The sequence below is a fragment of the Dermochelys coriacea genome, chromosome 11 (genome assembly GCF_009764565.3).
Source record: "Dermochelys coriacea isolate rDerCor1 chromosome 11, rDerCor1.pri.v4, whole genome shotgun sequence".
Lineage (NCBI taxonomy): Eukaryota > Metazoa > Chordata > Testudines > Dermochelyidae > Dermochelys > Dermochelys coriacea.
The window spans coordinates 40,824,814-40,851,561 of NC_050078.2; the positions used below are offsets into that span (position 1 = coordinate 40,824,814).

Here is a 26,748-nt window from a genome sequence, read left to right on the forward strand (position 1 = left end):
GGTGATGTTTATGTGACCATCGCTTATTAGCACCGTAGTGCCCAGGAAGTGGATCTCTTGTGTGGACTGGTCCAGGCTGAGGTTGATGGTGGGATGGAAATTGTTGAAATCATGGTGGAATTCCTCAAGAGCTTCTTTTCCATGGGTCCAGATGATGAAGATGTCATCAATGTAGCACAAGTAGAATAGGGGCATTAGGGGACGAGAGCTGAGGAAGCGTTGTTCTAAGTCAGCCATAAAAATGTTGGCATACTGTGGGGCCATGCGGGTACCCATCGCAGTGCCGCTGATTTGAAGGTATACATTGTCACCAAATGTGAAATAGTTATGGGTGAGGACAAAGTCACAAAGTTCAGCCACCAGGTTAGCCGTGACAGTATCGGGGATACTGTTCCTGACGGCTTGTAGTCAATCTTTGTGTGGAATGTTGGTGTAGAGGGCTTCTACATCCATAGTGGCTAGGATGGTGTTTTTAGGAAGATCACCAATGGACTGCAGTTTCCTCAGGAAGTCAGTGGTGTCTCGAAGATAGCTGGGAGTGCTGGTAACGAATTGGAATTAATTTGCAAACTGGATACAATTAATTTAGGCTTGAATAGAGACTGGGAATGGATGAGTCATTACACAAAGTAAAACTATTTCCCCATGGTATTTCTCCCCCCCACCCCACCCCCCACTGTTCCTCTGATATTCTTGTTAACTGCTGGAATTAGCCTACCTTGCTTATCACCATGAAAGGTTTTCCTCCTTTCCCCCCCTGCTGCTGGTGATGGCTTATCTTAAGTGATCACTCTCCTTACAGTGTGTATGATAAACCCATTGTTTCATGTTCTCTGTGTGTGTGTATATAAATTTCTCCTCTGTTTTTTCCACCAAATGCATCCGATGAAGTGAGCTGTAGCTCACAAAAGCTTATGCTCTAATAAATTTGTTAGTCTCTAAGGTGCCACAAGTACTCCTTTTCTTTTTATCTATAATGTCACTGTTTTCCAAATAAACAACCTATTTTTCATTCACCATTCTTTCCATAATTTTACCCAGACAGGATGTAAGGGCAACTGGTATACAGGCATCCACTTCAGTGGATAGTTTGCTTTGTTTTCATACTGGAATTACTGAATGTTTCTACCCTACCGGTATCACGCCTTTTCCCCCATAGCGTTATATAATTCCAAGAGAACCCTCAAACTGCTCTCGCAGAGATATTTAAACATTACACTACATACGTTATCTTTACCTGGGAATGTATTCTTGCTGCTATCAATAGCTTTCTCAAGTTCCTGCATACAAAACCATTCATACAGTATAGTATCTTCATGTTTACGCCAACTACATAATAGATCATGACTCTCTTCAATGAATTGTCTTTTAATCTGGTGGAAAACTTCTTTTTGATTTTCATTGCTACTCACCCCCCAGAAAGTTTCTGCTTTCTCATTATCAGAGCTTCTAACTACATTGTCAGTACCAATAAGACCTGGGATATGGCTGCATTCCATTCATTCTTCTAATTTCCCTATATATTTCTTGATATCTTTATTTATTCACCCACAGTACCTCCCCCAACTTTCTTTCTTTGATTTTTTAATAATTCTTTTGCTATTGCCTTAGTTCTTTTATACTTCATTAGATCTTCACTATTCATTGTATTTTTGCTTTTTTTAAAATGTTTTTGTTCCTTTCTTTAACTGTCATTTTGCACTGCTTATTCCACCTTGGAGTGAGATTTCAGTTTTGGGGGACTTCAGTATTCTAGATAAGGCTATAGTAGCTGTTGCTATTAATCCCTTTATTACATTATAATCGAAATTCTCTAAGCCATCACTCACACAATTAGTCACAAATTCAGTAAAGTTACTTGCAAATAGCTCCCAGTTAGCTTTCTTAAAATTCCAGGTGGGTAATTTTCTATTACCTTCAACCTTACCTTGCCCTTGAGAAGTAATAAGTATAGGGAAATGATCACTCCCCTTTCCTTCTTCCTTATATATTTCCTAGTTGCATGTAGCTGCAATATCTGTTGTCATAATTCCCAGATTATAACTAGGAAACACTACAATCTGCGGCATTAAATCTAGTTGGGTACCATCTTTTAAAATTACTAGATTGTTTTCATCAATGAACTTTACTCAACATGTGCCATTTTTATCAGTTGTTTTACTTCCCCATATTTTTTTAATGGATCTACAGTATAGGTCACCACATATATACACACACATAGTCATTTAGCATTCTTCACTATTCTTTGCAGCTCCTTTCTAATTTCCCGAATGGGTTACAGATATTGTAAATCCTTAAAGAAATATTTCTCTTCTACATTAGGATCTCAACAGCATTATATGGTAGGCTTACTTCTTCGGTCTCTATTGCTATCTCATTTAATCTTTCCCTTATGAATTACAAACGCTGCCTCCCCTTCCTAGTTTTCAGTCTTGCTTAAAGATTATATACCCTGAAATTTTACAAGCAAGCTTTTCAACCAATCATGTTTCTTGGATTCGTATGATATCTGGTTTAGTTTTCATTGCCAGGATATTTTTTTTCAGTTCTTGATCATGTGCTATCAGACTGTGCATTTTCCAACAAAAGTTAGAGATTCCCATATTAGTCACATTTCACCATTAATCTCACCCAAAACTGCATGAATACAGTCCACTAACAAATTGCTAACAAACACGTATTTTTCCATTGCTGTCTCTACAATTTTCATTTTTTTTCTGATTTCTTCCTTTAGTTTGTAATATACAGTTTTATCTCTTCTATCATAAATGCAATAAACCTTTCTTTTTTCACTACTAGTATATATCGCCTATTCCTTCCACAATGTTTATCATATTGTTTATAAAATAAGGCTGTGTTTGCAGTTTGCCTTTCCTATGCTGATTGTCTCTTCCTTCTTGGCTGATGCTTTGAGTCTCCTAACACCTTTTGCATAAGATATGTTATTAATAATTTTTTTCTTTAGTAACTCTTTAACTTGTCTTGCTGCAATACACCCTCTATATGTTGGACTGTAATTATTACTGCTGTTATTATATTTCTCTCCCCCTTCTATAAAATTTTCATAGGAATGCTCTCCCCCACATTTACCACATCTCATTTTCTCTTTACAAACAGTTACTACATGCCCATACCATTAGACCTATGACATCTTAGGGGAGGAAGGTATAGGGCTTGGACAGGATGGCGGGCATAATAGGCCAGGGAAGGCTGGGGCCTTCAACAACTGGGCTGCGGCTACCCCTTCCCCGAGACCCCCACCACCTCCTCCACTCCACCTCCACCTCCAAAAGCCCCCACTGCTCGCTGTGTCCCTCCTCCTCAGGATGGAGGTGGGCGGTAAGGAGCAACACAGAGAGCCAGTGGCCGGTGGCCTGAGGAGGCTCAGCCAGGCACTGCTGGGGCCAGCGGCTTGGTGGGGGGAGGAACTGGTATTTGGGGAGGCTGGCAGCAGCTTGGCTGGGGGGCGGGGGTTCACCAGCCACCCACGGGCTTGGATCTGAATATCAAACCCTAGTGTTACTTGCTCAGGTAGAATCATTCCCTTAAACCTAATCAGTGCAGCTGCTGATTGCTTGCTTTCTCCTCCTCATTAATGAATTAGTGGCTTACTTCTAACACTTTATCTCATCATCGGTCAGCTCTAGTGGCACTCCAATATTACCCCTTCAGTTCAGTCAAATACTTTGGTAGCTGACAACTTATTTTAACTTTCCCTAACATTTAAATTTTTAGCGATTTATCAGCTTGATCTTTGTTTTTATAGTCAACTAAAAGATCACCATCTTGCAGCCCCCTGGCTCTTACAATATCCCCAGTCAGCTTCTTTCACCGGGTTAACATCACCTAATCTTATTTCTTCGGCTAGGGATCTTACAATTATAACATTTTGGTTTATTTCCTTCCTCAGCTTTACCTTTTTGCTGATATCACCTGATTCTGTTCCTGCTCTTTTCTCTTTGTTTCCTACTTTGTATTCATTCTCCATCTCTTTTGGTTCAGGAGCATCTCTAGTTTTAAATACTAGAAAAAAATATACACTGTTAAATATCAATAAAAATATAACCTAAAGACTATATAGTCTTAATATTACTACAAAAATACACTTCAGGATCTAGACCATCAGCTGTACCAAGACAGATTTCAAGTTTTCAAATCTGCTTTCTCCCTATGAGGTTGACTGTTAAGTGAAATGAATAATTAGTTAATAAAATAAACTGGGTCTGTTCCTATGTATCTTTACGGTATATTTTCATTTTGCCTTAAACTTCTTGTCATTTTTATGACATGGTAATTATATTATAACCTCAGTCTCATTTGATTAGAAACAAATGTTCAGGCTGTGATTGCTTATTTGAACAAATTAGCTTGATACTGGAAATGAAATACTGATTATTGCTTATATTAAAAAAAAATCAGTGAGTAACATATGACTGAGCCAGTGCAGTCTGAGAATCACTGACTGTACATCACATAAGCACAGACCACCCCTCCTGCAAAAAAAAAAAAAATCAGAGTAAATAAGGGAGATGGAATTCATGGCCCCCACCTGCACAACAACTTGTATGCTGTAACAAAGCTCCTCTTCATCCACTACTCCTGCCTACAAATCTAACTACTACTCATATTCCATGTGAGCGTAAAGGAAGTCAGAGCTGTGTAGTTACAGATCTAATTTTTCCTTCTCTAGCCCCCTTTATATCTTCTCACACAGTACATTTTTAAGGTCAATACTAAACCCTCTTCCATACAAGAGCTGCAGAAACTCTCTCTGCCATCTGCCCTCTTTCCCAGACTTTAAGCTCTGCAGAGGTCCTTTGCACAGGTGAATTTTATACTTGTTGACATAGGTGCTGACTTTTGGTTTGCCATCCTGGCTCTGCCCCCCTTCCCCAAAGCCCTGCCCCCACTCCGCCTCTTCCTGCCCCCGCTCTGCCCCCTCCCCTTAGGTCCTCTCCCCTGAGCATCTCCTGCCCACTGCTCACTCCTTTCTGCCCCTTCCTGCCTTGAAGGTGAGGTGTTTGTGTTGAGGGAGGGCTCAGCCTCCCCCCAAAACTGGCAATTTTCAGCATATTTATACTCTTCTTTCATATTCTGTTATTGAATGTGTGTCTATCATTGGCATCTTAACAATGTAATCATTATTAAAATAGTAATGAAATATATCATTACATTATCATGAATTACAGTATATTAAAATCATTACACTCAGCTACAACTGTCTTCACTAACATCCCTGTTTAAAGACATTACGTTCGCTCTGAGCTTCATACCTGCTTGGGGCCTGTTTGGGAGCTGAGGCCACTGATGGCTGTGGGAAGAAGGTGGATGGGAAGGACAAGCAGTGGAGAGTCTTTCCCCTCTCCCTGCCCCTTTCTCCTCTGCCTGCCCCTTTCCCTTTCTCTTGTTTCTTCTCTAAGTCCTTGCTCCCCTTTCTGATGTTTCCCCCTTCTTGCTTCCTGTCCATGTCCCTTTTCCCATCTCTCTCTGCTCCCCACCACCTGGTGACTCTGTCTAGTGCCTGCTCCCACCCACCCACTCAAAGTGGCAGAGGAAGTTCCCCCTCTTTGGGTGGGAAGGTTGCCTAGTGGTTAATGCACAGGCCTCGGGCTCAGGAGTTCTGGGTTTGATTCTCTGCTCTGCCACAGACTCCCTGCTTAGCCTTGGGAAAGTCACTTCACCTCTGTGTGCCCTAGAGCCCATCTGCCAAATGGGACTAATGCTGACCCTGCCTCCTAGGCTAAATCTATTCATGGCTGTGTGATGATGGGGGAAATGGAGATACCAATGTGGGTAGATTTGGGCTGAATTTCTCCACAGCCAGAGAGTGCGAGCCAACTCCCCAGTGGGGACAAGAGAGAGAGAGGGGCTCAGTCCAGCCCCGCACAGAGAGGAGTCAGGACTTCAGCCCTGCAGCTTCTGCCACTAGTGTGGCTGGGGTTCACGAGCTGGGGACTTCAGCCCCACATGTTCTGCCAGGGTCCGTGGCTTCTCCTCCCCTCACCCAGCACGGCTCCTGCTGGGGTCTGTGGTTTCTCCCCCTCCTCCCCAGTGTGGCTCCTGCCAGGGCTTCTCCCTAGCACAGCTCCTGCCAGGGTCTGGGGCTTCTCCTCCCTCTTACTTCCCCCAGTGCAGCTCCTACCGGGGCTTCTCCTCCCTCCCCCCCCTCAGTGCGGCTCCTGCCGGGGTCCAAGGCTTTTCTTCCCCTAATTCACCACTGTACCCAGCCCTAGCCTAGCGGGCTCCCTTGGGTTACCTGATGCCTGCTATGGCTGGAGTGGAGCCTGGCTGGCAGGGAGCAACCATACACATGGAGGACATGGCCATCAGCCCAAGAGGTGTAGCGTGGCCCTAGGTGAGCAGGGGCTGGCTGGGCTACTGCTGATAGCCCAGCACTCCCGCCCATGCCTAGCCCTAAGGCTTTTTTTTTTATGAGACTCACTCAGCCCCTGCCGGAGCAGGGAGGTGGGAAACAGCTGATCTGAGCCGGCCCGCCAAACAGCTGATCGCAGCTGCACCCAGGCTACCCATAGGAAACAGCTCATCTGCTGAAGCACCCGCAAAACAGTTGATCCCTGGCTGCCAACAGCTGGTCATCCCAGTGAGTGCTGAGCACCCCCTATTTTTTTTCTGTGGGTGCTCCAGCCCCGGAGTCAGCACCTATACTTGTGGATAAATGAGAACTGCCCCAGTTAGACATAAGATTAGTGTTGTGGAGGTGTTGGAAACTACATTGTTGGTTAGGAAGGTGTTGGAAACATTTGGGGGAAAACATTTTGGAGAAATATAACTATTTAAGAACAGAGAAAATGAATGATTTCCTGCAGTCTTTTATGGTAAGAGAGGGAGGGAAAGATAGTGGCCAGGTTTGAGGAGAACTTTTTAACTTGAGAAAACCCAAGCATAAGTGTGGCTCACTATGTAGTCAAGGGTGGAGGTAACAGAGGTGTTGACGACTGTTGCAAAGTCTGCATTAGAAAGGAATTGCTGCAGTACCATAGCCATCTGTAGATAAAAAGGACACCATGATCATTGACGCCAGCTGGGAATTCAGGCACAACCATGAATTTAATAGAACCAGAGTCTGTAAATCATTTGACAAAAGTCAAGCACACAGCCAAAGCAGATGATGCAGACCCAACCACCACCAACTCCTCAAATGCTTTCTCCTAACAACAAGCATGATTTTTGTGGTTAATTTACTTTTTGATTCAGTATCTTTCTGCTGGAAGATTTTTGCTAATTACGTCTCCATACAAAATGTACATCAACAAAGTTTTACAAATGGCATGTGTTTACAAAATACGACATCTAATAAGTTACAGTTGAAATGGAATCTCCTTTCAATATTCTTATTTTCTGTTGCTTCTATCTTTCTGAAAATATTACCCTTAGGGCTGAAACGTTGAATACTTAGTTTTGACAGGAGATTAATATTTTTTGAAAGGCTGAAGAAAATCTGCCTCAATGTGTTTTAATTATCTAAATATGAAAAAAAGTTTTATCCGTTAAGAAAACTGAGTGCAAATAATCATGTGAACAAATAAGTATAATGGCTGTGATCTTAAACCTCAATTTTGGCATATACAATATGTAATCCTGAATGAGGAATATGAATTTTGCCTCGTCTAAAGATTTCTGTTTTTTAAACAAAGTTTCAAAGCGTGCAATGAATATTAATATACTTATGATTTAAGTTTACATCAAAGCATAATAATCACAGGTGCAAATTTATGCACGTGATTACATCACTGTGATAGCTACCACTGAGGAATGAGGCATGGTTTAGTCCTAGCAATCTTCCAGAAGAGAGATTTCTAGGTCTTTCACCAAGACTCCCCTGATTTGGATGGCCTTGTCCTGTCTTGATTCATCTCCTACCTCTCTAACCTCCTTTATTATTGTTGTTGTTGTTTTGTTATTACATGGCACCTAGAAACTCCAAATGGGGAATCAGAGCCCCTCTATGTCAAGCACTACAAATATATGGATAATGAAAAGATGGTCCATGACTAAGGCTACGATCTAATCATGGGTAGTTTTAGTAAAAGTCATGGATGGGACACATGCAACAAACAAAAATTCATGGCCCGTGACCTGTCCATGACTTATACTATAAATACCCCTGACTAAATCTTGGGGGGCAGGTGCCCTGCTGGTGGTGGTGGGGACTCGAGGGGCCGCTGCTTGGGTTGGTGGAGCCTGCGGTACCAACTGCAGGGGGCCACCCCAAGACAACTGCTGGGGCCTGCTGAGCAGTGGCCGCTCTGGCCACCCCCGGGACTGCTGCTTGGTGTGGACCGGCGGGGCTGCTGCTTGTTGGGGGCCCAGGCCAGCAGCACCAGCTGCCGGGGGCTGCTGAGCAGCGGCTGCTCTGACCGCCCCTGGGACTGCTGCTCAGGTGGTTCCTAGGACCAGGCATACCAGCCACTGCTCAGGCTGTCCCTGGGCCAGCCACACTGGCTGTTACTCAGGTGGTCCTTGGGGCCAGCTGCCCAGGGCCGCCCAAGCAGTGGCCGGTGAGGCTGGCCCCAGGGCCACTCCAGCAGCGGCTGGTGTGGCTGGCTGCGGGGCTGCCTAAGTGGCTAGCTGCAGAACTGCCCCAGCAGCAGCTGGTGTGGCTGTCCCCGGGGCCACCTGAGAAGCCGGCTCCGGAACCAGCTGTTTGGGCGGCCCTGGGGTCAGCCACACTGGCTGCTGCAGAAGTCATAACAATTGCTGAAAGACTCCATGACACACACAGAGCCCTATCCATGACCCTAAGAACTAAGTAAGCACAATATTTTCAGTGTTCCCTTGGGCAGTTCTTTCTCCTCCTGCTACATCTTGCTTATGAAAGTTTAGGACTTTCTTCTCTTTCTCTACACTTTATCTCTGTGTAACCTTATTTCCTTAGCTTCAACTACCATAGCAGTGCTCAGATCTCAAATCTCTCTTTCATACCTGTCCTGTCTCTTGACATCCACTCCCACATAACTGAGGGTCTCTATCATTTGCATACTGGCTTGCTGCCAACTCAAGCTAAATATGGACATTATGTCTCTTAAAACCTTTGAACTTCCCCCTTTCCTGTTAACATCACTACTACTGTAGGTCTTCAAACTTGATGAAATCTCAGACTCTCTTAATCCTTTCCTTCCCTTGGCCCAATTAGATTATCATCAAATTGTGCTTCTTTTTCTTCCATAACATTTAGAAAATCAGACCCTTCCTTTCTGTCCAATGCAGCACCTCAACAGATCTGGCTCATTGTTTTTAAAGCTCAGAAAGACAGGGTCTAGTTAGTACTTTGATGGAAGACCTCGAAATAAACAAGAAATCTGAAGGAAGTGTTTTTTGTGTATCACAGTATATTTCACAGATCTCAGCAGATCACAGATTCTCTTTTAGTGCTACTGATTTAGATGCAGATGTCCCCAATTCAATCTCTTGCTGTACTGGATTCCTCACAAATACAGATAATCCTTCTTTTTTCACTTGGATACCTTTCTGCACTGTTCACATCAGACTTTACAATTTTTATTTATTCTTGCCAGAATGCATTTATGCATTGGCTGATTTTATTACAGGTATATGATTGAAATGGCACTTTCATTTTACAGACCCATTTTTAGTAGCTTAAGATAATTTTCCAAAACAATTGTCTGTAGACTGATTCTTCTCATCCTTGTTTTCAGCCTAAATTTTTTTTAAAGTTTTAAAAAAACATATCTGGTAGCTTTTGTGGGTCAGACAATCAAATACACATCTACCTGAAAATAACACTGTCCTCAGGAGCCAAAAAAGCTTACCGCATTCGATCGAACTTGCTTTGATCCACCGGAGCACGCAGCTCCGCCCTCCCGGAGCGCTGCTTTGCCGCGTTATATCCAAATTCGTGTTATATCAGGTCACGTTATATCAGGGTAGAGGTATATACACCAATGTGTTTTTACCAAATGTATTATTCTCTTATTTTTCTTTTCAATTTTGTGGGTTTTTTTCTTATGTTTTTTATTTTTTACTACAAAAAATGAGTCAATTAGAATTAGTAATGAACAACTGTCATAAATATAAAGGGAAGGGGAAACACCTTTAAAATCCCTCCTGGCCAGAGGAAAAACCCTTTCACCTGTAAAGGGTTAAGAAGCTAGGATAACCTCGCTGGCACCTGACCAAAATGACCAATGAGGAGACAAGATATTTTCAAAAGCTGGGGGGAGGGAAAAACAAAGCCTCTCTCTCTCTCTGTGTGATGCTTTTGCCAGAACAGAAATGGAGTCTTAGAATTTAGAAAGCAATCTAGTTAGATATGCGTTAGATTCTGATTTCTTTAAATGGCTGAGAAAATAAGCTGTGCTGGAGGGAATGGATATTTCTGTTTTTGTGTCTTTTTGTAACTTAAGGTTTTGCCTAGAGGGATTCTCTATGTTTTGAATCTAATTACCTGTAAGGTATTTACCATCCTGATTTTACAGAGGTGATTCTTTTTACTTTTTCTTCTATTAAAATTCTTCTTTTAAGAAACTGAATGCTTTTTCATTGTTCTTAAGATCCAAGGGTTTGGGTCTGTGGTCACCTATGCAAATTGGTGAGGATTTTTATCAAACCTTCCCCAGAAAGTGGGGGGTAATGTTTGGGAGGATTTTGGGGGGGAAAGACGTTTCCAAACGGACTCTTTCCTAATAATAATAATACTGGTTAGAAGTTTGGTTGTGGCAGCGAAAGTCCAAAGGCAAAAGGTAAAATAGTTTGTACCTTGGGGAAGTTTTAACCTAAACTGGTAAAAGTAAGCTTAGAAGGTTTTCATGCAGGTCCCCACATCTGTACCCTAGAGTTCAGAGTGGGGAAGGAATCTTGACAACAACCATGCACCATTTTCAAAAAACAAAAGAAGTTATTCTCTTTTCTGATCTTTCCAGTGCATCCTGTCCACTCTTTGTCTGTCTTGTTTAAACTGTAAGCCATTTGATGCAAGGACTGGCTGGATTGTGTGTGTACTGTCTGTGCTTATTAAATAATGTTAATAAAAACGCTATTTTCACTTTTTTGGTAAAAATAAACTTACACAGAAAACTATCAGTGAAACATTCTGATTTTACATGCATAAAAGTTAAACCATACCAAGTTAAAATTCCAAGAGCAGACAATACTCTGCATCATAATATAATGCAATATATAATTATATGATCACCTATGTTGTGATATCAACATTATATGATCACATGGCCAATGTGATATAATATGCAGCAAATAATGTAATTTAATTATCTAGATTCTCAGGTATGCCAGCAAAATCTGGCCCTGGAGCCTGTGCAACTCACTCCCTGCTGTCAGTCCTGGGGGTGTATGTATTCATACCTTACACGTGACTGAAATAATTTTTGTACAAAATATGCTTTGTGAGGTATCATTTGAAAACTCATAATTTACTGGTCATGTCTTGGTGAAATATGTATGTGAAGTTATAAGATACCCCTGCACAGTGTTATTAATATGTGTTCCAAACCCCACAGCCCAGCCCAAACAGAAATCGATAAATAAGTCTGTCCTAAACAAAGGAATGTGTGCTTGGCTTAATTTACATTTAAGCAGTAAATGGAGTCATCAAGCAGGAAGGGAAACAAAGAAAGCTTAAACAGGTGAGGAAAAAGCAGCAGGGAACATCCTTCTCCATAGACTTTGTGTTTCCTAGTGCCCTGCTGGAAATGTTTTTCAAAAGGAGGACTGAAACAATAAAAAGGGAGGGACAAATACCTAAGCCACTCCTCTCATCCCTTGCTCCCCTGCCTATCATATTCACAGTACCTGAAGCGACAAAGGAAGCATTTGTTGAACTCTCGGAGAAGAGGGTCCTGACCCATAAGGTAAGATTGCTGAAAGCATATGGTGCGAAACTTTGCTTGAATCTGATGTAGTTTGTTAAATTTGGGAATAGTAAATGTCTTATCTTTATTTTTTTTGTTAACTTTCATTTCAGACTTTTATGCCTCATTATTTGTACTCACTTAAAATCTATCTTTGCAGTTAATAAACTTGTCTTATTGTTTTATCTAATCCAGTATGTTTAAATTGAAGCGCCTGGGTAACTTTATTCGGGGTAGCAAGTTATGTGCATATTATTCCCTTAAAGGAATGTCGGATTCAAATGATTTTATTGTACAGCAGAGGGCTGAGCAGAACAAGACATATGTTCTGGGAGGAAAATCTGAGACGAGGCCTATGCTAGGGTCACCCTGCAGTATAACCAAGGCTGGTGAGAGCTGGAGTATAACCCAAGTATGGCTAGCAAGCTGCAGTTACACTCAGACACTTGGTGTGGCATGCATGCTGGAAGGCTGTTTGTGAGCGGCCCAGGTGGGAATTACTTCAGCAAGGCATTGTAAGGCAGTCAAGGTTGAAGGGCAAGGGTGACACAGCGGCTCATTAGTCTGGATTGTACAGTGATATGTCACAATCATCATGTGGCCAAAGTGATATAATATGCAGCAAATAATGCAATTTAATTATCTAGATTCTCAGGTGTGCCAGCAGAATCTGGCCCTGGAGACTAGCCACTCACTCCCTGCTCTCAGTGCTGGAGATATCACTGGAGGCGTTTCTGTACCCTGCTGACCCAAAGATATTATTTTGGTCCCATGGGGCCAAGACTGGACTAGCACAGATTTAGTCCAGGATTTGAGAAGTGCAAAAGTGAGCTTTATGCTACCCTTCCATCATCCCACATCCCAACTTGTACTATGTACTGCAAAGCCACAGCTGAAGATCTGGCCCACTATATACTTCAATTTTGGATGGTAGGAGACTCAAAATGACTATCCATATCAGACTTTGCAATTCCATACAACTTTTACTATGAGAGTTGTTTATTTTCCATTCAAAATTATAGTTTTAGTATCCCCTGATTATTATGCTGACAAATTTCAACCAAATCTAAATTCAGTGTGGATTAAGGAACTCTCATTTAAAGCAGTACCAACATTTTCTTAACAGACACTACACCAGAAATTCTATCACTTATAGCACCTATGTAAAATATCTATTTTAAAATGTATTTCAGTCCAATGCAGCCACATTTATAACATAGTACTTTCACATCTCTCAGCCTTCTAGCACTAGCTCTATGCCTTATAGTACAGAAACAATTCAATGCAAAACAATGCAAAAACATCACATCAAAATTCCATAAGGCCAGAGATGTTTCAACAAACAAAAGAAGATGATTTTCGAATGCTAGATGTGACGTTATTTTGCTGTAACAATAAAACTATATTCTACATGAATTTATTTTAATAAAATAAGCTCCAATATCAAAAAGATTAATTTCCCTATATTTATTTAGTGGGAGATTTTCAAATGCACAAATGATAGTTAGGCACATAACATGACTTTCAATGGGAGTTAGGGGCTTGATCCTGTTTTCACTGAAATTAATGGTGAAACTCCCATTGATTTAAATGGAGTAGGATCAAGTCTAGACCCCTAATTGCTATTTGTTCCCTTGTTAATATCCCCTTTATTAGCTAAGGGCTTGATCCTGCTCCTATTTAAGACAATGGCAGTTATGCTAATGGTATCAAAGGGAGCAACACTGGACCCTAAATTACCAAATGCAGCTGCAAGATTACCATTCCATACATTAAAATTGAAAATAATGTGATCAATGCACCCAATCCTGCTCTGATTTGACTATTGTGGGAGGAAAACTACTGACTTCAAAAGGAGAGGTATTGAACAGAATATGTGTAACAAAATATAATTAAAAAGAAAAGGAGTACTTGTGGCACCTTAGAGACTAACACATTTATTTGAACATAAGCTTTCGTGAGCTACAGCTCACTTCATCGGATGCATTTGGTGGAAAACCAAATATAATTATAATCATATGTCCTCACTGATACTTATCAAAGTAATCTAAGGGAGTTAGACACCCCAATCCCACTGAGTTCAAGGGGAGTTGGGCACCTACCTGCCTTAGGCCCCTTTGAAAATCCCAGCCTACATGCACAACTACTTTGCATTTATATCAAAAAATCTACACATCTTTTTTTTGTGAAGTCATATCTTAACAAAAAGATGACAAAATGCTGATTTTATATTATATATACATATATTTAGTGGAATATATTCAGTATCAAAAAAAAATAAACCCCATTTTCAAGTAAGTTTACTGGCAATTTTACAGTTTGTTGATGTACTTTAGTGTTATGAGCTGAGTGAAACTTTCTTATGGGTTGTTAAAACCCCATTGAGAGTGATAGGTGTAAACTCACCCTTCAATTAACATAACTGTAAGCATAAGCCAAATGTAGGGTTACCATACGTCCAGGTTTTCCCAGACATGACCTCTTTTTTGGTCCGCCGATCTCCATCTGGGCAGTTTTTTTTTAAATAAGGAAACATCTGGGTTTTTCCTTGCGGAGCAGACATTGCAGCTCAGAAAGAACCATCTCCACACACTGATAGGCCTTTCACTGCATCAGCAGCTGCTGCATACCACCTGCCTTGGCCCAGCCCACCTGCCTGCCCGCCACGGGGCATCAGAGCCCGACCAGGAGGGGTGACAGGGCTGAGAGAGGTGACAGGGACAGGCCCCAGCTCCCTGCCCTCGGGAGGGGGAGAGGCCCGCAGAGAGGCTCTGACTGATGGGCTGGTGCTGCGTCCTGGGCCTGTGCCAGCCTGTGCTATCGTAACAGAGAGTGCAACACTGCCCCCCACCTCAAGTGTGAGGCCACAGGTACCCCCTCCAGCCCCCCCAAATACCCCTTCAAGCACCCCAAATACCTCCTCCCAGTACACACACTCATCCCTCTAGCACCTCCCACTACCCCCTCCCAGTACACACACTCATCCCTCTAGCACCCCCAACTGTACACTCCTCCTCCAACTCTCCCTACCTCTCCTCCCAGCGGTGTCCTCTACTTGGGAAACTGAATCGCAGTAACCCTAGCCAAAAGGAGTACGTGAACTCACCTAAGATCAAAGGAGCTTTTCCTGAGTTTTACTTTGGGTGGCAGGAAGGGCATGTGACATGGGGTATGTATGTGTGAAGGCTGAACAGACAAAAAAACAAGGAAAGACTGCATGAAGGAGAGAGAGCACACATGTGCGCACTTAAAGGAGCTGCTGCAAGCACGGTGGCTGACCCTGGAAGAAACCTGGGGAGAGGTTTTTGGGTAAGGGTCAGGCTGAAAAGTGTTCTTGGTGGTACTACAAGCAATAAAAGCTGTTTCCTGTTATTTGATTCCTTCTGCATTCAGAGACACAGACTTTGTACATTCTTTATAAATAAACAAAACTGCATCAAAGAAATACCTGACTGTCACCAATTTCTCTTCCCAAGTGGAATAACCTACTAGGCCCCACATTTTTGCCTAGCCACTCAGATCACAAGGGGTAACATTCTATATTGTGGGCTTACATGGTGGTTCTCTTATTTAAGTCAATGAGACTATTTCTGAGAGTAAGGTGAGCAGGATGCTATGCATGAATTCTACACATGGTTTTTAAAAGGTTAAATATTCTGAATAGTTATTTATTGGACCATACCTTTACTGGTGCAGAACTGAGGGAAATTTTATCAACTATACAAATATAGGGAAAGTATCTGATTATATTTTTTCTATTAAAGAAGTAAATTGGGTATTTAAAATGTATTAATATCAAGGAGTAATTGGTTATAGAGGAAATAGTTGCACTGGAAACTGGCAGTCATTTTATAGTTACATGCACAATTCAAATAGGGGTAGTAGCACTATTACTTAAATTCATTTAGATGAAACAATAAGATAATTTCTTCTAAAAATTCGCTGTCTTATACTCAACAATTTAATCTAAACATGAGTGGAGTATATACCACATCATCTGATCCAAAGCAGTGACCTACTTGGTTCAAATGCAAAATGCCTATTCCTGTTATAGAATAGAATAGACTATCAGGGTCGGAAGGGACCTCAGGAGATCATCTAGTCCAACCCTCTGCTCAAAGCAGGACCAATCCCCAATTTTTACCCCAGATCCCTAAATGGCCCCCTCAAGGATTGAACTCACAACCCTGGGTTTAGCAGGCCAATGCACAAACCACTGAGCTATCTCTCCCCCCAACTGAGCTATCTCTCCCCCCAAATGAAAGTCACCAAAACAAAATGTTAAACAGAAAGATTACATTTCCAGTGGGGCAGAAAGATATTTACCAGTATTTCATTATGGTTTGATACAAATATCCTGGATTTCAATTGGCATTGAGATAGAATGGCAATAATCCAGTAGTAAGACTCTAGCCAAAGCTTTGTTTCCTGCAGCATTATGCAGGGTTTTTTTTAGCTACAATGAAATCTTGAAAAATTTCCAAGAGGAAAGAAATAGAAGGAAATAACCATCTAGTCATTTTAATGTCAGATATATGATGCATTTAGTGATGTCTGCCTGATAACTTTGCACCAGCAGGAGAAGGTGACATCATTTACATATTTTCTAGCATAAATGAAAAGCACTGAATTCCTTGAACTGTAAGTGTCCCATCAGTTCTTCTACTCTCACTGCCCCACCTCCTATCATTAACATAGCATACCCACTCTATCTGATGCATTTGATCCTTTTCTAAGAAAAGTAATTTGCCTTCTTAATGGAAATGTATGAAATTTGCTTTAGCAGATTTTCTGAGTTTAAAGCTCCACTGAACATTTCCATCTTGAAAGAGGAAACCTTTTAGTCATAGGAGACATGACAAATTTCATTCATTTAAAAGGTTTACTTCTAAGTATTATTTTTAATTATGAGAGGTAATGTGGTCTTCTGGTTAGACCATGGAACCTGAGTCTTGGATTCTACTTCTGGCTCTATCTCTTGAGTGGCTCTTTGATCTTGGTCAAATTGTCTAAGACCTCTGTGCCTAAGCTGTCCCATCTATAATACTGGGGTTAATACTTGTCATACTTACCTCACAGGGGTGTTGTAAAGCTTACTCCATTAGTTTACTCTAAACGCTGTGGGCTGGGATCCTTGAATAGAAAGTTATGTAAATGTAAAGTATTATTAATTTACTGATTTCTCTGTTAAGAAAAGCTCTTATATGCGGTATGCAGCATGGATCCAAATTTTAATAATAAATAATAATAATAACGTTTTACACTTACTATATATAGCTCCATTCAAAGAGCTCAACATGTTTTACCAATATTAATGAATTTAGCCTCACCTGTAAAATAGTATTATCATCCTCATTTTAAGGAAAACTGAAACCTAGAGAGAATAAGGACTCTGATTCTCCTCCCACAGAAATCACTGTCAAAACTCCCTTTGACATCAACGTGAGGAGGATTGGGTCCTAACTCACTTGCCCAAAAAAAGGAAACAGGATATATGTGCTAGATATGGGAAATAATCCAGTTCTTTTGATTTTCTGTTCTGTGTACTAACCACAAGACTGTCTTCCCTCCCATGAAAGTGAGTTCTAAAAAACATTAAATTTACCAACAAACAGAATATAATAATAATAATTACTGAATTGTATAACTCCATTTTTGTTACACCCTTACCTTGGATTTTAAAAACATTAATGATTACAAATATATCACAATAACTGACCAAAATCCGCCTTTGTATCTATGCACTGTAGGTTTATATACGTGGCGATTCTTTCCTCATCACTAGGGTGAAGAACTGCTACAGTATGCAATTGTTTCATTTGGAATGGAAATGGAGGAAAATTTCTCCTAAAACTAGAGGGGAGAGCTATTTAAATATTGCACACCTCAGTAGCCTAAAAACCCACAGCATTAGATAGATTTTGATCCTACATATACATCTCATACTCTGTGCTAGATTTTGCTAGTACCAGCATGCAGAGCTAACAAAAAGAAAAATTCTCTCAACTTCTGACTACATGGTTAGAACAGTTTTGATTTAATATCCATGGCTCCTGCTCTACATGGGTTCTACATCAGGGGTCTCAAACATGCGGCCCGCAGAGTTATTTGCTGCAGCCCGCCAAGCTTCCCCCACCCCTCCGGAGTTATTTCCTGCGGCTGCCAAGCTTCCCTCACTCCCCGCCCCTCCTCCCCAGTGCGGCAGGTCCCCACTCCTCTGCCTACCTCCAGGCTCTTTCCAGGAGGGTGAGGGGAGGAGCGGGGAGCCCCGTGCTCAGGGAAGGAGGCGGAGAAGAGGTAGGGTAGGAGCGGGGTTTGGGGAAGGGGTTGGAATAGGGGCAGGGAGGGGTGGAGTTGGGGTGGGGCCTCATGGAAGGGGTGGAGTGGGAGAGGTCCGGGGGGGGGGCTTTTGTATCTTTGTATGAAAAGGTTTCAGTGGTGCAGCCCTTGGACCAACGTACTAGTCCCTCATGTGGCCCTCGTGGTGATTTGAGTTTGAGATCCCTGTTCTACATACTAAAAATTCACACAAACCTCTATAGATAGGCAAGCAAGCGTTTAAAAAAAAAAGTTTGATTCTAGGGAATTCTTTTAAGAGATTCTACTTCCTTGGAATTCATGGATTTTCCTCATCCATTAATATCTGTTGCCCCAGATAGACTATTAACTGAAACTCAAACAAAGCTCCCCCATACTTGTTAGATTTCAGGCAATTGAAACAGTGACAACTGTTAATTTGTTTTTTTACCAGAAGAGGGCTCCTTAACTACACCATTCACTTAAAAACCACAATGAAAATTACTGAAAAAATGTGTAAATAATGTCTTTTATGTAAAGCCTATCAATTTTTTATCATGCTGTATGCTTAGATTACACCCAAAGGGCAAAAGCTGTGCTGAAAGTTCATAAGGCCTAGTCTATAGCTAAACTTAGGATGACCTGGCTACATTGCTCGGGGTGCGAGAGGCACAGTTAAAATGTGATGCCCTTATAAGCCCCGGAGTTCACCACTAGGTGAACAGAAGAATTCTCCCATCGACTTAGCTACCATCTTTTGGAGGATTGGATTTACCATTGTGGTGGAAAAGCCCCTTCCATTGCTGTAGCAAGTGTAGCTGCAGCATCACAGCTGTGCCCAGTAAGGCTGATAGTGTAGAGATACCCTAAAACATGGAGTCTTCATCGTGAACAGATCTGCATCCCACTTTCTGCAAATGCACTCATAAAATATATAATTAAAAACACTAATGGTCAAACAAATTACGTCCCTGAAATGAAAAGAGCAATATAAACAATATAATGGGTGTAGGGCTTGAGTTTGGGTTAGAGGCCAGGAATGTTTCTGTTTTAATGACTTAAGACAAGGATGCAGCTCTTCACTTATACTTAGGTCACTTTTAACTTCAATTTTACCATTATTTACTGTAAAACCAGTTAATTTGGACTACAGGTGAACCATATCATTACAGAACATGTAGATCATTACAAAACAAATGTATTTCATCAATGTACATATTCAAGCTGAGTGGTAGTAACATTGGGCTGCTACCTCACGGCTGTTCAATAGGACTCCGATTTTGCTAATTGTAGGGATTTTATGTGATAGCTCAATAAAACAAGGTTTATTAAGTTTGTCCATCTCTAATGATGACTTTCTGTTCTGATAAAACTGAGAATTGATATGGCTGCAATGGGAATATAGTCAAATTCTCAATTCAGATTGTTGCACTAAAAATCAAAGCATCCTAAATTCTTTACTTTCTGGGAATGATTCATACCCTGGACAGGTTTCAGAGTGGTAGCCGTGTTAGTCTGTATCAGCAAAAAAAAACAACAAAAAAACGAGGAATACTTTGGCACCTTAGAGACTAACAAATTTATTTTGGCATAAGCTTTCATGGGCTAAAACCCACTTCATCGGATGCATGCTGTGGAAAATACAGTAGGAAAATATATATACACAGAGAACATGAAAAAATGGGTGTTGCCATACCAACGAGACCAATTAATTAAGGTGGGCTATTATAGGCAGTAGAAAACAAACCTTTTGTAGTGATAATCAGGATGGCCCATTTCCAGCAGTTGACAGGAAGGTGTGAGTAACAGTAGGGGGGAAAAATTAGCATGGGAAAATACTTTTTACTTTGTGTAATGACCCATCCAGTCCCAGTCTTTATTCAAGCCTAATTTAATGGTGTCCAGTTTGCAAATTAATTCCAATTCTGCAGTTTCTCGTTGGAGTCTGTTTTGAAGTGTTTTTGTTGGAGAATTGCAACTTTTAGGTCTGAAATTGAGTGACCGGGGGGGTTGAAGTGTTCTCCGACCAACTATTGTCTGAGCAATCTAGAATTAATTGGTCTCGTTACAGTCGGTATGGCAACACCCATTTTTTCATGTTCTCTGTGTATATACATCTTCCTTCTGTATTTTCCACTGCATGCATCCATGAAGTGGATTTTATCCCAAAAAAGCTTATGCCCAAATAAATTTGTTAGTCTCTAAGGTGCCACAAAACTCCTCGTTTTTTTATACCCTGGCCAGACAACTTAATAATGAGATATGCTGAAGTCTCTTTAAACACCAGAGTAATTCCTTCATAATTTCTTCTCTCCTTTTCTTCCTGTGCTAATATGAATCACAAAACACACTCAGAATACTGCTCCACGTTGTACTCTCCCAGATTCACACATGAAAGCGACCTGTGACTGCAGACCTCCCACATTCAGTGTAGAAATGGGCTCAGCCACCTCTACAGCAATATTCCACCTCTTCTCAGCCTTGAAAGAGTCCAGGTGCCTTGTGGGTCTGGGTGCCAGTGAAAAATGGGTGGGGATGGTGGGAATGCATGTTATCTCCATTCCAATACTAAGGAGAATCCCCGGAGGAGATAATACCGCCTCACGTCCCAGGAGTACAAGGGAAAAATATAGTCAGGGAATTGCACCATCAAGAAGCCAGCGTGCCAGGGATTACAGCTCATATGGAGGCATAGGGCCATCCATGCATTCTTTGGGATCTGTATCAAACTGTGGAAATCAGCTACACTTGGGGTTGGGTTTCTTGACCTTTTCTTGTGCTAGCAGGATGGGAAAGACCGCAAACTCCCCTTTCTCTGTAGTATTATGTTGGGGAAAATTTGAAGAGAATCATTGCAGAGATTTTCTCCCCAGTCACCCACTCTTACAGGTTTTTCTATGGGAAATGATCAACTAGGCCATTTCATTTTGGTTACATGGATTTTAAATTCACTTATCATCATATTTCTCTTTTTTGCCTATTCAGTTAAAGGGATTATCTATAATGATTTTGACCCTGCTTTTATATCATAACTTTCACTCCAAGAATCCAAAGCTCTTTCAAACTTTTGCCCTTATCCTGCAAACACTTATGCATGTGTTTAAGCTTATGAATAACTCCACTTAAATCAATGGGACTGCTTATATGGTTAAACTTAAGCATGCGAGCAGGGCCGTCCCTAGCTATTCTGGGGCCCTATGCAGCCCCCCTATGGACAGGGAGGGGTGTGAGGCCCCAGGCCTCCGCAGGAGGGGGCAGGGGCAGGGCTGCCTTGAGGGGTAGGAGGGAACTACCCCCCAGCACTCACCGGTGGCGCATCTGGGGCCCGGTTGCTGCACTTCCCGCTGCTGGTGACTATAAGCCCGGACCTGCTTCAGTCCTCAGGGGAGTGGGGTTGCGGCTGGGGCGGAGCAGGGGTGGGAAGAGGCAGAGCAAGGGCGGGGGCCATGGGGAAGAGGCGGGGCAGGGGCTGGAGCAGCACGCAGCTGCGTAGGGCACCAGGGAATTTGGCACCCCAAATTTCCTGGTGCCCTACATAGCTGCATACTTTGCGTATGGGTAGGGATGGCCCGGCATGTGAGTACATGTTGTAGGTCAGGCCCTTTGCCTTATCTCAACAATTTGATACAATTCTTGAGTTGGAATCCTTGACTTTTGCCCATTAGTTAATTTTGGGCCCAATATTTTAAAAATATTGTAGCATGCAATATGTTCTCTGTAACACAAACAGCAACCAGGTGTATAGTTTTAATTAAATTATATATTTGAAATACATGAGAGAATGTATTTCCAACACATTTTATTTATCTAGTCAAAATATTTGAAAAAGTATATATTTCCACCACATGTAATGAAACTATATATAGAATTTCTGAAAATAATAAACTTTTACTTTGTGTGGAGAGCAGAATTTTAATTGTAAAATACTAGAAATGTACAGGAACTGAAATGTCCATTTAGCAGGAAGTTGTGCAATTTTAAAATTCGATTTTGTTCTGAATCAGAATATTGAATATTTCCAAATTTACCACAAAATGAAATTTTAAAAAAATCATTTTTGATTTTGACTTTAAAAAATAATTTGATACATTTTTAAATTAAAAATTTAAACATTCCATTCTGGAAATAATCAAAATGGACCGTTTCAGCAATATGCTTCAAAATGCTTCATTTCAATTTTTTATCTAAACAAAATTAATCAAAATCGATGTGCTCCTGATTTAATCAAAATGGCGTTTTACACCAAAATCTGTTCTATTAGAAAATTTTTAACGAAAGCTATAAAATACTTTAATTTTTCATTCACTAGGGAGCTCACTGAAATAGACTATGACACATAAAGGAACAGTGTACTCTATGTTCTATTGTTTGTAATATATGTTTGGAAGAAGCTATAAACTTGAGCAATGTAGAAGACATTACTAACACAATGCAAGAGTTTTTAGTAGCAAATCTCTGAGAAGAATTATAAGGATTTCTTAGTAGCATTTCTTGGTTTCAGATAGGCAAGCATGGATGACTATCCTATGGATGACCAAAACCCAATAACTATCCTATTCCAATCTATTTTATTTTAAAGTTTATTTTATAGTCCTTTGCTTAAGAAGCTACCAACTATGCTCTCAAAATTACACACACACACTTCATTCACTTGGAAACGTATCAAAAATTGATGCATCCAAAGATGCACCAAATCGTACCAGTCAATGAAAGTTTTACTTGTGTAATGACTGCAAGTTTTGGCTTACAAGAAATAGATCTGCTAATGGTTAATTTGGGGTTTTGACCAGCAATTGGTCAACGTTAGCATACAGTTGCCCTGATTCTCATTTACATTACAGCTGCTCTACATCTCTCCAGTAGTGTAAAGGGCCCTTGAAGTGGGTGTAAAGGTTAAAGTTGTAGTTTTAAGAATGAGATTCAGCCCACTACCTGATAGAAATATTTTTATGTGTGTACAAATTTAGGTTTGTAGTTTCAAGAATGAGAATTAGGCCCACTATCATCAATCCCTTCAGATTAACTACTGATCTGCTATGCTAAATCTAGATGTACTATATCACACATGTTGAAGTAACAGTACATTCCTCTCTAGCCACAGGCTAGTGGGCAGTCCCCTATGAGAAAGGTACATCTTTGATGGCATAGCTGTAATGTTTCTTTTATACTAGCACTTCTGCTCCAGTAACAACTCAAACAACAAAACACAAACACAAACTGCAATTCCTTAAGACAAACAGGCTATGCATCTTATAACTGACATAACTTATGACTGACAGAAAGGACAGATTTGATTCCACAGGAAATTGAACACTAAGAACCACTGAGACCTGTGGAGATTACCCTTATGGTTAAAATCATTTATAGGATAAAAATTTGCCAGCAGTAGAGTATCAACTTCTACACATACATAGCAGCAAAATACACCGTCCTTGCAGGAAATTGCACACTTCTCTCAGCTTTTTAAAAACTAAAAGCAGTATTTGTTTAAATTTCTAACATTATGTGATGTGTGCTTTTCATTGTCTTATGATTTTCTTCAGTCTTAAAATCCCTTGTTAAAGGATGGATAGAAACTCATTTAACTCCACACAATTTAACGCATGTATTCCATTGTATCAGAAGCATAAAAGAAGGCCTTTTTCAATTTTTTTTATATTTTATTTAATTTTTTTTTGTATCCCAATACAGATTCTTTAAAACAATCAAGAATATAAAATGAAACATTCTATGACTCAAACCAGATTGCTAGGACATAAAAATATGAGTCTTTTGCTCTAAAATAATTTTATTTCTAAATCAAACCACTTTTAAAGACCAGAGTACTTTATAAGAAAAGATTTACCAGAACATTTATCAAACAGATTTGATTAGATAAAGTAATTCAGAGTGATTCACAGACATAGTCTGTGAAAAGTCTTGCAGGGGAAGTAGCCCTATGGCTTAGGACTTCTAAAACTAGAGTGAACAACTGTTCAACTCACAAACAGCAGAGCCAGTGCTAGGCATAAGAAGATTAAGCAATTGCTTAAGGCCCCGAGCAACCCAAGTAATTATTAATATGTGTTGGGGTGGGTAAAATTATTGCTGTTTAGGGCCCCCATGGCCTAGCACAGCAGTGACATCATGTCTCTGCCCTGTGCAGCTATATCCACCCACTTTTGGGCCTGTATCAGTGAGCTTTAGGGCCTGTTTTGTTGCAGTAAATAGCCAGCTTTACTTCTGTCTTCCCACTCTGGACAGACCTTCTGTAGGCAAGAGCGAGGAGTGTAGGTTTTCTGACAATGGTAGAACTGCATTTTCAACTACTTACAGCCTTGCTACTTATTTTAAATATGAGGGATTTGTTTCAGTTTTAAGGCAAGTAAGAAAAATGTATGATGCAATGCAATATTGTTGTTTACACATTTTCTCTGTAGTTTAACTGCACATCATTTTTCAGGACTTTGTCCATCACATTGGCAAGGCTCTTACTGAATCCTCAATAAAGGGCCAGATTCTATTTTTATTTACATTGTTAGCTCCAGTTCTAGTTGATATTTTCATAAATTACTTGAATAATAGGTTGGAGATTATGCTTATAAAATCTGCAGATGCCGCCAAACTGGGAGGGGTTGCAAATACTTTGGAGGACAGGATTAGAATTCAACACAACCTTGACAAATTGGAGAATTGGTCTGAATTTGAAAAGATGAAATTCAATAAAGATAAGTGTGAAGTACTTCACTTAGGAAGTCAAAAATCAAATACACAACAAGATGGGGAATAACTGGCTAGGTGGTAGGACTGCTGAAAAGGACCTGGGGATTATAATGGGTCACAAATTGAATCCAAGTCAACAATGTGCTGCAGTTGTGAAAAAGGGTAATATTATTCTGAGTTGTATTAACTTGAATTTTTTTTAAAAGATACAGGGGGTAACTATCCCACGCTACTTGGCACAGGTGAGGCATCAGCTGAAGTACTGTGTCTAATTCTGGGCACCACTTTAGGAAAGATTTGGACAAACTGGAGAGACTCCAGAGGAGAATAACAAAAAGGATAAAAGGTTTAGAAAAACTCACCCATGAGGAAAGGTTAAAAAACCTGGGCATATTTTGAAAAAAGAGAACTGACAAGGGACTTGGTAACAGTCTTCAAATACATTAACAGCTGTTATAAAGAGGACTGTGATTAATTGTCCTCCATGTCAACTGAAGGTATGACAAGAAGTAATGAGCTTAATTTGCAGCAAGGGAGATTTAGGTTAGATATTAGGAAAAACTTTCTAACTATAAGGTTTGTTAAACTCTGGAATATGCTTCCAAGGGAGATTGTGAGATCCCCATCATTAGAGGTTTTTACAAACAGGTTGGACAAACACCTGTCAGTGATGGCCTAGGTTTACTCAGTCCTGCCTTAGCACGGGGACTGGACTTGATGACTGCTCAAGGTGCCTCCAGCCCTGCACTTCTATGATTCTATGAGTTCTCAGATGAAAGGCAGTGTATAAATTCAAAGAATTATTATTATTATATCCTTATATTTTATTGCTCTTTGCCATGTTTATTACTTGTCATCAGCATACTGAACTTTTTCTATAACCAGAAAGGCTTTAAATCTACCTAGGATTAGAAACCTATATATAATTCCCCGGTTTGCAGTTTTAAGATTAATGATTTTCTTTTATGTAATCTTTGTTTTTTTCTGAAGTCAGAAAACATTTTGCATGTTAGTAACTGGCAATTGCTACATGATGGTAAATAATACTGCTAATAACACTAAGTACTTATAAGTGCAAAGCACTGAACAAACAATTATTAATCTTCACAAAAACTCAGCAAAGAGCATATTTTATCCTACAACTTAAAAACCAATGTAAAAAAATGAATACCACTGAAAAATTAGATGATTCATCTCTCCAGACTTATCCTATTAATTATTTTAATTAACAAAATGTATATAATAAATTTATAAGGAACTCCTATAGCATCTTCTAACAAACATTCAGGCATACTCTCTCCTCGGTGCATACACATAATCCCTGTAAGGGTTAATGGGAGTTAGATGCACAAATTGAGAGCAGACTATATCACAGCCTGTAGTATATCTGAAAATGGTTCTTTGGGTGCTGATCTTTTGGCTGTGTTTTCATTCTGTCTTTTAAAACCATTATAACTAGCACAGGTTTGGATGCATTATAGGGACCTTTAAGAAGCCTTCATTATCTCCCCTCTTTTTAATCACATAATAGGAAAAATTGAGAGTATAGTACATAGACCACACTGAGGAAAAGGAACTTACCTTGAATTTTTGAACTGGTATATCTATTTTCTATAATGCTCAGTGGTGAATCACTCTTAAGTGCTGGCCTATTCACGAGTATATGTGTTTTGTGCCAAAGGTTATCAGATTGCAAAAGCGTACTCATCTCCCAAGGGACTCATAATTCACCATCACCTTATTTTGACACTAAGGGGAAAATATGTGTATCAAGCAGGGGAAATAACAGGGGGAAAACCCTGTGTTAATGGCGTAGAAAATCTTCCAAAGGGAAAAAACACAGGCTAGAACAATAATAAAGATAACAGAAAAGTAATATTATCGCATTATGAGAAAAGACTTG

At 40.4% G+C, this 26,748-nt stretch overlaps 1 long non-coding RNA gene across 2 annotated transcripts in view; it reads right to left on the minus strand.

The window, feature by feature from the left end:
- The window catches only part of LOC122458117, a 36,543-nt gene extending 19,564 nt beyond the window's left edge, over positions 1 to 16,979 (minus strand). For both annotated transcript variants that reach the window (XR_006277992.1, XR_006277993.1), the window contains exons 1-2: positions 16,919 to 16,979; positions 14,953 to 15,032 (exon numbers count right to left, since the gene is read on the minus strand). This is a non-coding gene — a long non-coding RNA (uncharacterized LOC122458117). The remainder of the gene's footprint in view (positions 1 to 14,952; positions 15,033 to 16,918) is intronic.
- Between the last annotated feature and the right edge of the window lie 9,769 nt (positions 16,980 to 26,748).